Source organism: Diabrotica virgifera, chromosome 7, assembly GCF_917563875.1.
Source record: "Diabrotica virgifera virgifera chromosome 7, PGI_DIABVI_V3a".
In the NCBI taxonomy this organism is placed as follows: Eukaryota; Metazoa; Arthropoda; class Insecta; order Coleoptera; family Chrysomelidae; genus Diabrotica; species Diabrotica virgifera.
The window spans coordinates 59,778,420-59,793,322 of record NC_065449.1 but is presented as its reverse complement, the minus strand read 5'-3'; the positions used below and the strand labels follow the sequence as shown (position 1 = coordinate 59,793,322).

Here is a 14,903-nt window from a genome sequence, read left to right as displayed (position 1 = left end):
TGGAAAAATTTTTGTTTTGAAAAATTATGGATAACTAACATTCTTAACTTACATTATTTTCAGTAGTTTTAATCCTAATAACTCTTTTATTATTAATTTTACGAAAAAAGTGATTCTTAATAAAAAGCTCTGCATGGTCTAAAATACTCTAAAACAACCTAAAATACAACCATATTATGTCAATTTTATACGAGGTATGTCAAAAAAGATAAATTTAGATCAAAAGTAAAGTACCTTTATAGCTCAAAATATTTCAATTAGAAGGATGTAATTACATACTGAAACCTGGTTTTTGATTCTTGATAACTTTTCATAATAACAATTTTCGATATTGTGAAAAATAAAGGTATTTACTATAGTATAGTTGATCCAAAAGATGGCATAACTCAGACATAAAAGTGAAAGTTATCCTTCAACACCAAATTTTTCTATATGGTCCACAGAATGTCCAAAAAAAGTCACACCATTTTAAGCGTCGGGTTTGGGGGGATAGGGGGGAGAAATCGGTAAATTCGTAGTTTTTTAGGTTTTTCGTCAATATTTCTAAAACTTTGCGGTTTAGCGTGAACAATCTTCTATACAAAATTGTTCTACATTAAATTTTAAATAAAAAAGGTCCTATGCATAATCTTTCCAAAATGCATAGTTCCAAAGTTACGGAGGTAGTATGGTATAACTGGTCCAAAAAAAGGCCTAACCCAAACATCGAAAGTAAGTTTTCCTCCAACTCCAAATTGTTCCGTATGGTCCACATACCTATTGTTCACTAAAAAGTTACAGCATTTTGAGCGTCCGGTTTGGGAAAAGATGGGGGAGAAGTCGGTAAATTAGTAGTTTTTTTTAAGTTTTTCGTCAATATTTCTAAAACTATGCTTTAGCGTAAACAATGTTATATACAAAACTGTTCTACATGAAATTTAAAACAAAAAATCTTGTATACATAATTGTTATAACATCAACGGTTCCAGAGTTACGAAGGGTGAAAGGCGAGGTTTTCGATACTTTTTATATTTTTTGGGCAATAACTATACCAAAAACCCAGACATCCAAAGTGAAAGTTATCCTCCAACACCAAATTGTTCTATATTGTCCACATAATATTCAGAAAAGTCACACCATTTTGAGCGTCGGGTTTGGGGGGGAGAGGGGGGAGAAATCGGTAAATATAAAAAGTATCGAAAACCTCCACTTTTCACCCTCCGTAACTCTGGAACCGTTGATTTTATCACAATTATGTATAAACCTTTTTTGTTTTAAATTTCATGTAGAACATTTTTCTATAGAACATTCTTTACGCTAAAGCATAGTTTTAAAAATATTGACGAAAAACCTAAAGAAACTACTAATTTACCGACTTCTCTCCCATATTCCCCCCTAAACCGGACGCTCAAAATGGTGTAACTTTCTACTAAACATATGTGGACCATATAGAACAATTTGGTGTTGAAGGAAAACTTTTACTTTGGATGTCTGGGTTAGGCCTATTTTGGACCAATTATACTATACTACCTCCGTAACTTTGGAACCGTTCGTTCATTTTAGAAGGGTTATGCATAGGGCCTTTTTTATTTCAAATTTAATATAGAACAATTTTGTATAAAAGGTTGTTCATACTATACCGCATAGTTTTAGAAATATTAACGAAATACGTAAAAAAACTACGAATTTACAGATTTCTCCCCGCTCTTCACCCCAAACCCGACGTTCAAAATGGTGTGACTTTTTTCTGAACATTATATGGACCATATAGAACAATTTGGTGTTAATTTGGTGTTAGAGGATAACTTTCACTTTGGATGTCTGGGTTTGGGACTAACTATACCATACTAATTTTACTCTTGAGCCAAATTCATATTTTTTGACATACCTTGTATAAAATTGATGAAATTTTACATAAGATGGTTGCATTTTAGGTTTCAGACCATGCAGAACTGTTTATTAAGAATCACTTTTTTTCGTAAAAGTAATAATAAAAGAGTTATCAGAATTGAAATAACTGAAAATAATGTTATGTTATCCATAATTTTTCAAAAAAATATTTTTCAATCAGAAGGATGTAATTGCATATTAGAATATAGTTTTTAATTCCAAACAACTTTTCATAATAGTAATTTTCAATATTTTGAAAAATAAAGCTACTTTACTCTTGAGTGAAATTCAAACTTTTTGACATACCTCGTATAATATTCATAAAATTTTATATCTGATGGTTGAATCTTAGGTTTTAGACCATGCAGAGTTTTTTATGAAGAATAACTTTTTTTCGTAAAATTAATAACAAAAAAGTTTTCCATATGGATACAACTTACAGGGATATACTGTATATAAAATATTTAAGGTACCTACTATTCTTGAAAGCATCTAAATCTTTGATTAATTATTATTTAACCCAGTTACGGTAACACCATTTAAACAAACCGATTACGCATGGGTGCTATATAAAATTATTAAAAGTTATAACCATTATGACAGTTTCACAATAAATAATTAGAAATTATAGCGAATGCTACAGGAAACTCCACAGAGAAATGCTGATAAAGCTCTGGCTCCGCAAGCTGCGTGCAATACGAGTTTTGCCGTAAAATCTGCGATACGTTGTCCTGGCAACGCCGCTTTCAGCATTGAGTTTCGCATTTGTTGAACTAAGTTTTCAGTGGAATGAACCGTCGGCGGTCGATGTGGAACGAACTTGCCCTGCTCTAGGAAAACACACACGACTCGACTGTTTGTTTTGAATTTGGCGGTCACGCGGTACAGCGGTGGAAAGTTTTTCGAAATCAGTGGAAGTTTTCTTGTGAGTTTTGGCTTCTTGGTGATGAGAGAGTTGTAGGGATTGTTATGCAAAATGTATTATTTTATGACAGGTGTCGTACAGAACTGTGAAAATATATTAAGGTGAGGATATTGGATGTCTTGTGAGCATCCTCTAGTTTTTCGAATTTGTTTTTGTTCTTTACTAATTTTTAAATCTCTTAGTAACTTTTGAATCGAAAAAATCTACAAAATAATGTATCAGAGTAACTATTTTGAGCTTTACTTAAAGAATTCATAATAATGTGGCGCAAAAGGTGTATTTAATGTTACATTTAATGAAGTATCCTTTTTCTACTTTTATTTATAAAAATAATTACAGTATACCTATTAACCATATTATGTAGGATTAGCAACATATTGCATATAAGCATTTTCCTGCTTTTTGAACTTGTTGAACTTTTCTGCTTGTTAAATTTGACATAAGAATTGTGTTTAAAAATTATTTATCGCATACTAAAAAGTTCTATTTACTTCTTTTAATTTTATGTACAAATAATTTAAAAAAATAAATTAACAGTTATATATAATATAGCCCTATAATTTAAAAGAAAAAAATATATGCAATATATTATATTTTTTCTACAACCGTGTTAAAAATGCAATTTTGAGCACTCCATACGAGCGTTAAAAATGCTACTTTAAGGCACTAGTGCGTTAAAATATTTTTAAGGCACCGCAATTCGTATTGACCTAATAGATAAATTTGATGTAATATCAAAAAAATATAAAAATGGAATGTCAGTCCCGTTCAAGTAAAAGTTTTGGTAGATATTGTCCTGTAATTACGTTTGTAGAAAAAATATCGTATGATATGCGTGTTAAAAAGTACATTTTTAAGGTACTCATGTGAATTGCAGAACACGCTATCGCTCATTCTGCAAACTTTCACATGCGTGCCTTAAACGTGTACTTTTAACACTTATATCATAAATAACTATTATAGGACGCAATAATTATATTACACAATAATGTTTTTAAAACTCACCGCCATTCATTGATTTGAATCAACCTCGTTATGTAAACACGTCGTTAATTATGTTGAACATTCTATAAAAATTTAAATTTAAAATTATTATATTATATTTTACAACATTTAATGTCTGACTGGTATATTAATTGACAAATAAAGACATGATTTCGAATGCAGTTAAATATGATATAATGCCCTAGGGCGTTATTTTGAAAAATAACGCCTTTGGGCGTTAAAATTAAATAACTAGTTAAATACTGTCAAGTTGACAAATGAAAATCTAAGTAAAACTATTGTTACCGCAATTACGTTACGACTATTGCTGCTAAATGTACTTATTTGAAAACTAATTAATTTAAAATTAATTCAAATTTTTTGCATATATAGAAGAATTTAGTCGGATATTAAGCGTTGAACACACCACGGGTATTATAGATAATAACGCTTTCGGTCAACGTATATACCTCGGGTCATAGGCCCTCGGTATATACACCATTGACCTCATTATCCTTATAATACCCTTGGTACCTTAATAACTATAAGAATGGACCACAGTGTCTATGATTAAATTTACGTTACTTTTTCAGTCCGACAATTATTTTGAAAAAGCCTATTATATTAATGATATAACTTATTACCTGTTTGTTACTTTTAGTCTGGATCTTGATGGCATAAGAAATGTACTCTAATTTCTAGAAACAACATTCTTTAGTCGCGTTACTGTAAGCCTAGACTGATATTCAATTTTGGTCTTTTTGTAATTACTGTTAGAAATTTTTACTGAAAATGAGAAATACTGAAAATATCTGATGTAAGAATGAAACTTGGAGGCGAAATTACCGGCAGCCATTATTTTATGCTCAGCAATAATAAGACCATTATAATAAGGCCAACGTCAATAAAATAGAAATAACCCAAAGAAAAATGGAAAGGTCTACGTTGGGAATAAAACTGTAAAACAAAAAATCAAACAAATGGATAAAAGAGAAAATAAAATTAAAAAATTTAACAAAACAATTACTTATAACAGGGTTAAAGTGGAGATTTGCGGGCCACAATGTGAGACAGGAAGATAAAAGATGCAATGCTGTAATACAAAACTGGAGAGAGCGTGTACAGGAAAAGAGGAAGAGGAAGACCTCAGATATTGTAAAAGCTGCACGAACTCACTGCCAAGGACAGACAAATCTGGAAATATTTGGAGAAGGTCTCTGTCCAAAATTGGATAGAAGTGGGCTAAAGAAGAAGAATAATAAGAGAGAAAATAAAAACAACAAAAGGGAAAGAAAATAAAAGCGGCATAATACAATGGTATAAAACGATAAAATCCTACCGATTAAAAAATAAAATGATACCCAAGGAATATGCTGAAGCAATTATTGGAGAAATAGAAATAAAAGACTAAAAAAAACAAAATGTGCTGAATGTATGGCAAACACTGAAAAACAAAGTATGTACTTAATACTGCAGAAAATGTATATGTAAGGTAAAGAAACAAATTAGCCGTCAAATACAATTAACAAAGGACACTTGAAGAAAATATTTAACCTTTAACTACCCGCGCATCAAGTTATAACATAACTACACGCTTGGCGTACTTTGTACGCCACAAGAAAATAGACTTAAAAACAGCGGATTTGTTTATTTTTTTTTTTTGAAAAAATACACTTAGTTGTTTGTTATAAACCTTATTCGGCATCAGTGAATACTTGTAGTTCCTTTTCAGTAAGCCAATTGGGATTTATAACTGGAATCATGGAATAACTGGATTCCATGATAAATAAAATTACTAATAAAAATTTTTTTAAATGTGATTTTTTACAGGAGAAAAAGTATTGTTTACAAAGAAAAATATATTTTTTGCCATAATGACTAAAAAACAATTAAAATATTTACTTATATTACGACTTATAGTAATATAATCCTGGGGTATATTGTCCACCACCGGAAACAACAAATAATAAAATGTAAATTACGATCTTTCCAGAACGCCGATTATAACGAAACTAAAACCAAATTGTAAAGCACATTCCAGTGATAGGTTAGAAAAATAAGCAAGGTCAAAAATTAAATTTTTAAATATGTTTCTAGTAGAATTCTTATATCTGGCGTACAAAGTACGCCAGCGCGTGTAGTTAAAGGTTAAGTAACAGAATATAAAAAAAAACTATAAGCAATACAAAAGTAAAGAAAATCGGTAAAAAAATTAATATTTTAACAAAACAACGATCCTGGAGAGATTTTGGAGACAAATTAGATGAAAACAACAGGAGCGTCGACAAACTATTATAATAAACTTACAAAAGGTCAAAGATGTAATAAAAGTAAATAAGCATTGTCAATAAAAAACGAGAATGGGGACCTATTAATAGAAAGAAGATAATGCAAATAAGAAAGGATATTGCCAGAAACTTTTACAGGCGGAATCAAAAAACATTACAGATTGGCAAAAAGCAAAGAGCGATAATGAAGAATATGACACTACAGAAAAAATAACATAGTAATACTTAATAGATGCAATAGGAAAACTAAAAAATGGAAAGACACCCGAACATACAATAATAAAAGTATTACAACGGTATTACATTGGCAAAATTTGAATTTGGTGGTTACGCGCTTTTGAATTTGGCGGTTACACCGTGGAGCGGTGGAAAGTTTTTCGAAATGAGTGGAAGTTTTCTTGTGAGTTTGTGTTCTTGGTGATGAGAGATTTGTTGGGATTGTTATGCAAAATGTATTATTTTATGACAGGTGTCGTGCAGAACTGTGAGAATATATTAAGGTTAGATATTTTCGAATTTGTTTTTTTGCTTATTTTGAAATCTGTGAACGACTTAGAAACTTTCTAGACGTATTACAACTGAAGAAATAGAAATAAGAGACTGGAACAAACAAAACGGTATAAACGTATGGCCAACATTGAAAAACACAATACTAAATACAGCCGAAAAAATATGAAGGGCACAGGGAAAAAAGGAGGAATTTCACTTTTGTTGAAATTTTCAGCAGAGTATTGTCAAAGTTATAAGATTAATATTATTGATATGTTGTCATGGTATTATTTTTTCAAAATCATATGTTTGGAAAATTTGCTCTGTGGGCACACACGAAAACAATAAGTGCGTTCGCGGGTGCCTGTCGGCGACTAGTTGGCGACAAATTAGCAGCAAAACGCATGCGCACTTTAAAATGATATCGTTAATAGGTAAATATACAAAGTATATTTACCTCGTATAACTTAATAATTAGTTACTAATATTATTTAAAAGTAAATATACCTTTTATATTTATCTATTAACGTTATTATTTATATTAAGTGAGGTTAGAAATAAAGGTTACCTTAAAAATATAAAAAAAAGGAAATCACGTTTTTCTTAAAACTAAAAGTTGCATTATTTTTTTTCTATAAATCATTTTATTCTTTGTACGCTACATTTTAACACAAAACTTGATTAAAAAGGTAAATTTCAAATTTTGTCACTCAATTTTTTCGATTAAACTTCGAAAGTCAGGAATCTGCAACTTTTATTTTATACAATTCATAGCTTTTATTATAATAAGACAGAAAGATTGAAACAGGTACCATTATTTTCAGAAAGGTAAGAAATATATACTGTAAAATTTCTAAAAAAATATTAAAACGATACAAAGTTACTAAACGCAAAAATGTGATTTCTTTTTTTTATTTTTAGGGTAAAATTGCGATTTTGGTACTTTTCCCCCACGTAAAATTTAAAATAAACTTAATTTTCGTTTTCACCGACATCAAAAACATAAAGTATGACCAAAATTAGCCATTCACCACACCGTGGTCATTACACCACACAGTGTCTTGAGAAATAAGCGTTTTTTGTGGTGTGCCGCTCGTCTGTAAAGTCACATAACTGTTTTCCTATTGCATAGTTTGACTTAAAATTTTCAAGAAAACTTCTTCATAAACTATATTTTTTATTGCTGTCTTGGGTAAAATTATAAGATAAGAAGTTTGTAAATTTACATTTTTACGTACACATGAATTTAACGAGATCTGACGACAAAATGTTTAAAAATTAACAACTCCTCTTTTAATTTACATAAACATTTTTGTACAAATCTCGTTCTTATCTAAATACTTCAAAGATGACACAGTACAATTTTCAAGAGTAAATATTTACAGCGAGCAAAGACACATCCAGGTAAATTTGAAAAATCAACAAAATTGATTTTTCGCATTGCATTTTTGCATACAATTTAATTTTTAAACATGTTCCACCAATTCTAGATAAAAATAAACTTCATATTCGGATTCACCGACCTCTATAATATAAAGAATAACCAAAATTGGTCATTCACCTTAAAGTTGATTTTTGTTATCGGTATAACGTAATTTTAGGGGTTGCTGCCGCTGGCCTATAACGGTCATGATATAATAATTACCTGTTTTTGGTATATATTTTTGTTTGTTCCTCCCATTTATGGGTCTTAACCCTTAAGTACTAACATCTTAAAGTAATGGCGTAAACACTAACTAACCGCCTGACAGACGGGTTCAACATTTTAGTGGTAATTTTTGTTTTTGTTAAATATTTTAATGCAAAAAAATATCTCAATGACTTACTGAAAGTATTGATTATCTAAAAAACACAATAATTAATCTAGTTTTTATGTACTTATTAAAATAAAAAACATTATAACAAGAATGGAAGGATTGTTTGTGTACTTTTTACTCCTGAAAAAAAGTGTGATAAAAATGAAACAAATTAAAGAATCTTAATAAAAATTTATAATCAAGTTAAACAAAGAGTAAGAAAAATGAAAATAAAAAGGATTTTAAAAAATGTCAAAACAAAAAAAAACTGACAGGTACTATAGTTAGCAATGGTAGTAAGTGACAACATTTTCATCACAAATTGATTCCACTTCGCTTAGGTCGTCTTCTACCTCATCAAACCATTTCAAAAGAGTTTCCTCAGGGTCTTTATTCCCTTATTTGATGATTTTTTACGAACTGGGGCACATTATGTGTAATGACAAACTGGGCACAAACACTAACACCCCGTCTATTAGACGGAAATCACACTTTGAGCCTAAATATCTTTCGAATAACAACCTGCAGCCAATTGCCGAATTCAATACTACTAAAGAACAATCCAACTTGAAAAGTCATAAACGGGTGACCTTCAAAATTTTCTAGAAAGGGAAATATCCCACTTTCGACAAGCGATGCCGTCTGAGAGACGGGGTGTTAGTACTTAAGGGTTAAAATTTCATCCTAAAGGCTGTATGACACTATGCATTTTCTTGTATCATTTCTAATATCGTTTCTGATATCGTTTCTTGTATACATTTTCTTGTATCATTTCTTGTACGTACATTTGTGCCCTGTATGACACTATGCAAGTTCTTGTATCGAAAACTGTATGAAATTCGGCACGTGATTGGTCGAAATTTTGTTTGTCACCCTGTCACGTTACATTGGTATGGTACTTATGGTAGTACTGTGTCTACAGCTGATTTTAAGGATTTTATAAAATTTATAAACTTTTAAAAACAAATATTTTAATGTTATAATAACTAGAATTTTTACGTTGACTGTTGATTATTTGTATTTTTTATTTTGTTTTGATATTTGTGCTAAAATATTTGCATTATAATTATCTTCAGTTTGATCCAAATTGGAACTATTGTATTTTCCTCTATTAAAAAATTATGCAGTATGAAACCCAAAGTTATTCTAAATATATGGTTATTAGTAGAACAGTAGTCCATACCAAGCGGTATATTAAGTATCAATAAAATATTTATAAATAATACCTACAAAATACAAATAAATTCATCAAGACATAAATCATATGATCTCATTTTCAGCCGCTATTATGACATTTAGAAGTTTTACCAGCAGGTTTTACGTTTTTGCTCTTTGCGAAGAAATTGGCGCAGTTATTGTACAAGAATCTGTACCTGACACAAATTCTTGTATCGTTTCTGATATCGTTTCTTGTATCTGTGTATGACACTATACATTTTTTTGACATATCAGAAACGATATTAGAAATGATACAAGAAAATGCATAGTCTCATACAGCCTTAATAAAAACTGTCATATTTACAAATCCTAAAAATCCTAAAAACCTAGCCATTCGTTCTTTTTCGTTCATTGTTGGGTTTGTTTTGGATAAAACAGATTTTGTGTTGATCGATTTAAGTGCTTTGTTATGTTACATAATATATACTTTTTATACTTTTGAATTTTGTGATAAGCCTAAAGCCTTCCCTGAATCTGTTTACTTGTAGTATTATTATGTTAACTTATTGTATTTATCTATAATTAAACATGAATTTATTTATGGTAATGAAAATTACATTTTACATTTGTTTTGACGTTTGGATTTCCAATCCGGGCATCTTTCCGAACATATAAATTAATAATTAAGAAGATGTTATCCTGCAGTGTTTGTAATTGATTATTTGTGACAGCCAATTTCACAGTTGACTTGTTTGGCCTCAATCTTAGATAATATGCAAATAACCATGTTTTTTAGTTGAAATTCTGTGCTTGATTTACAGTCGGATCGATATTAAATTATGATTGTTGATTATGTGGTTAATTTTAGATGATGGGCCTCTTACCTTCTATTAACCCATTAATGTTGATGTGTTATTATTGCTGATTTTTTCTTTCAGTGTTGGTAACCAGAGCTTACTGCACTCTTTTGATAGGTTTGATTTTTAATTTTTCATTTGATTTTTTGATTCTTTAAATAATTAAGAAAACTTATAAAACAATAAAACACTAAATAAAGAAAATTTTGTAGCAAACCCAGTAACAGAAAGTGGCAGGCTCAGGTTATCAATACTGAAGGAAGAAGACATCAATACGAATATAGCACAATTAATGGGTCAATAGAAGGTCATAGACACATCATCTACAATTAACTACATAAAAACATTTAAATGAGAATTTGAGATCAATCCACGCGTACATCACCCTTAGAATTTTAACTAAAAAACATGGATATTTGTCTACAAGATCGAGACTGATGATAAACTTCTGCACGAATAACGAACTTCGAATATACAACACCTTTTTGACCACAAAGACCAACACAAATATACATTCAATAATACCCGTGGACAAAGATCTATGATAGATTATGTTGTAACTAACAGAGATAAAATAATTGACGTAAGATGCCTCAACTCAGCAGATGTAGGTAGTGACCACAGCCTAGTTATATGTAAAATTAGAATCACCATGAAATGCTTCACACCTAAGAGAGTGGCACCAACACAAACAAAAATCAAAGTCGAAGATCAGAGGACAAAGAAAAGAGATGAACGAACTAATTAAAACGAAACACATTCAGAAGGAAACTTGGGCAGACAATTTTCGATCCCTGTTTGCTAAAGATAACGATAACGAACCACCAACACCTGAAGTAACAACAAACGAAGAAATAAATATTGAAGAAGCAGAGGTAACAGAAGAGGAAATTAAAAAATAGAAAACCACCACGAGAGGACAGAATATCGAATGAACTCCTAAAGTATTGTGACGTTCCGCCCCTTATAGAATCGATTATTGATGGGAAGATATTATTAATTATCGAAAATATTATTTAATTATTCTCAGAATTATTTTCTTTCAATGTTTATTACAATACAACTAAAACCCATCACAGAATTTTAAAATGCTTGCTGACGTCACATTTAAAACGTGGCAACATTGGTTTCCCCACTTTGACAGCTAGGGATTTTGAGAATTGCCACGAGGTTCTTGGGCCGTTGAACTGAACACGCCATTGTGCTTTGAGGAGTGAGTCTACGTAGATGCGGGGTTATTGAACTAAGATTTACCTATAATTCTAAGTTCCAAAGTTATTAAATAGTTATATTGTAGTCATCCAGGATCAGTGAACAGTGAATTTGAAGAATTGTACCGCATAATGGAGTTCCACCCCGGTAAATAAAAAAAACAATTATTACTTTTATTCAGCCATGTTGAATGTCCTTGACTAATTTGCTAATTAAATTTTATGTAGGCTATTTTCATGGTTCGATCAAACTCATCTTGAGAAAATGATGTATTCTTTGTGGATTTTGCTTTTACTTGGAAAATAGAGCTCATTTAAATTAATTTTTTTATACTCCTTTCAAGTTCAGATCTCCTATCCTTTGAAAAATGATCAAATAAGTATCCATTGCATAGTCATACTATTTCAGCCTAATATAATATGTCTGTATACCTGTATATTAATGAAATATTATTTCACAGTAATTATATCTTGTATTCAAATCGAAAATTACATGTGTTATTTGACCAAGGTCATCCGATAACAACTTGATAAAGAGTCGAACTGTCTAGTCATTCAAGTTTTTGGACTTAATGACCTATTTCTTCTTATTCCCATAGGAATAAAAACACCTCCTCGTATTTCTTGCTTCTTTTTTTTTGGACATTGGTAGATTGGTAGTAACACCATACTGTGTTTTTTAGCATCTACTATGAAATCTTAAAAAACAAAAACCACCTAACACCACCAGGGACAGACCACTCCTCGAGCAACAATCACTGGACAACCAGCCTGGATCATTTCCAGTTGTTCTTCCTTTAAGTACCTCCAGCTGTTTCCACCAGCCTTCCTGTACCTCCAGCAGGACCGCTGCAAGCGAAAGTTAGCACCACTGGGTGCTCATTACATCAGCCAGACGATTTTGTAAAAGGGGTTTGTTTGGGGACATTTGGTGCGTTTTTAGTAAAGACAGACTGTTTTTTGTGATATTCAGGACATATTTTTTTTTTATAGTTTAATTGCACACAAATTTTTCCTGCTTCATATTTATATAGTATTTTTTTTTTAACATAATATTTAATTGATAGCGTTCCCCATACTGCATAATCCCTAAGGTAAAGATCTCTGAGCTCAGATATTTTCCCCTGCAAAAGTTGTTGGTACTCTTATTTTGATTATATTTATGCGGGTTTCTATTTCTATATAACTATTTAAACTTATTTCATTATTTTAGTCTACTTTAAATTAAATTCTTCAAATTAACTTCAAATATTATTCAAAATTTCAATTATTAACTTTATTTAACTTTAACTTATTAAATTCATATACACTTCTGGGCTCTATTCCCTCAGAATAGAGTTTGGTTTCACTTGTTGAGTCATTATTGTAAACTACGAGTTATAAAAAGGATCTGTTATATCCAACCGTAGATTTATTTATTAGGTAAAGGCTTGTGCCTGTCTAACTCACCTTGAGTTACTTATATATTATTTATCGTATCAGGTAATATTTAATTAAGGTCTACGTATTATAAACGTACAATTATTATTTGGTGAAGGTTCTACTAACCTAGGTGTAAGTTGTACTTTCTGTATTAGAGGTACCCTTATTCAGATTTTCTAACCTTATTAAGATTATTCTTAGATCACATTTGTGTGATAATTTTGTAATTGACTTTCACTAGTATCATTTTTTTGTCATGTTAGAGTCACAGACTAGTTACTTGTCTTAACTCGGAGATTGTGAACATCTAGTAGTTAAATTTAATAAATATATATTTATTGTGCATATTTTTTTTTCTCATATTACTCCTTTATATTTGTAGATTTAATATACTTTTATTACAAATTTAATATACTCTATATCAGCGTAGAATACCTGGAAGAGGGTTAACCCAGTTATCCTTCTTCTGGCGCCCAAAAATTTATTCTATTTTCATTATATTATTATATTTACCCTATCTACTTTGTGAACATTGTCTTAATATCTTCTTTTCTAGCCATCATTGTCATTTCCTTTAATTTATTGTCCAGCCAGAAATAGCCGTGCAAATTGGCCGAATCCTTCCTTGAGTGTCAAGTGGCCATTCTCTAGCATATTGAGCTAGCTATTCAAGTTACATCTATCTATTCATAATTTTCATCTTCAGTCCTATATCAATTCTATACTCTTCGTCTTAGCATCTTTCCATACAAGTACTACTGCAAAGTAGTATTTGAGACTTCAGCTTCTTCAACGCAGAAGCCACATTGTTGTTCCTTTGGCTCCATTAAGTAGATCTCCTTTTTCCTACTTCTGTTGGAGTTTACCACTCTCTTTTCATTCACTCCCAACAGAAAATCGTCTTCTTTCTGTTACATCGGCTTCCCAACGTGGTGGCCTTATTTGTGGTCTGAGACAGTATTCATTTAGGTCAATTCTTCTCTTTTTTATCTCAAGTTCTTTGTTATTTCCGTTTGGTATCTCTATACACATCTTGTTACTTATTTATTTTATTTTTAATTTCTGATACATATCAGGTATTCTTATACGCTGTTTTGATTTTTGTTTATATTTTGGGACCTCATTATAGTATAGGTTTGTGCAACTTACATTCTGGGTTAAATTTGAATTTTTATTGGGAACTTATATTTGATATTGCTATTAATAATATAATTCATATAACGTAATTTTATTTCTTCAGTCAATAGTGGTATAGTTGGAGGTACAACTAAGTGTTGATTATTATTATTATATATATATATATATTTTTTCTAGAGTGGTGGTAAGTTACATATAAATAAAAATTTACTTCCAGTATTTAGGTAGTAGGTTTACTTGAGTATACATTATTTATTGGATTATTTATCCATTTATTTGATCTTATATATTTATTTGATCTTATTATTTGATTATATACTGCATTATATATATATATTATTTTTTTTGCTGGCCATTTTGATTTTGTTGGTGTGTTGCTAATATTTTCTTGGTATATATTATATATATTTTGCGTGCAAACTTAGGTATCTTTCATACTTCTGTTCTTTGGACTATTTGTCAATAATTTTGCTCTCATCATGTGTGCTTTTAAAGCTGAACATCTTCTGGTGGATGAATTGGATTATGAATTAAAGATTAGGGACATAATGCCAGAGGAGTCGACAACTGTCGATAAAAAACGTAATCTTCTGAGAGGTGCTTTGAAACAAGAAGCTGGCAACAGGAGTTTTCTCCAAATTTCAGCTGTATCCATTCCTTTTGAGGAACAACAAAAAGGAATCACTGAAACATTGGACAGCTTGTCTAAAAAAATCGAAAAGTTTAGGGGAACTGTAAAGGATACAGAGTATGCGCGATTAACATCT

The 14,903-nt window shown here is 30.6% G+C and overlaps 1 long non-coding RNA gene across 1 annotated transcript; it reads left to right on the top strand.

The window, feature by feature from the left end:
• The first annotated feature begins 11,490 nt into the window (after nucleotides 1–11,490).
• On the top strand, nucleotides 11,491–13,342 carry LOC126888013 (uncharacterized). Its single transcript, XR_007699344.1, has 2 exons — nucleotides 11,491–11,725; nucleotides 12,261–13,342. It is a non-coding gene; the product is annotated as an uncharacterized LOC126888013 (long non-coding RNA).
• The last annotated feature ends 1,561 nt before the right edge of the window (nucleotides 13,343–14,903 follow it).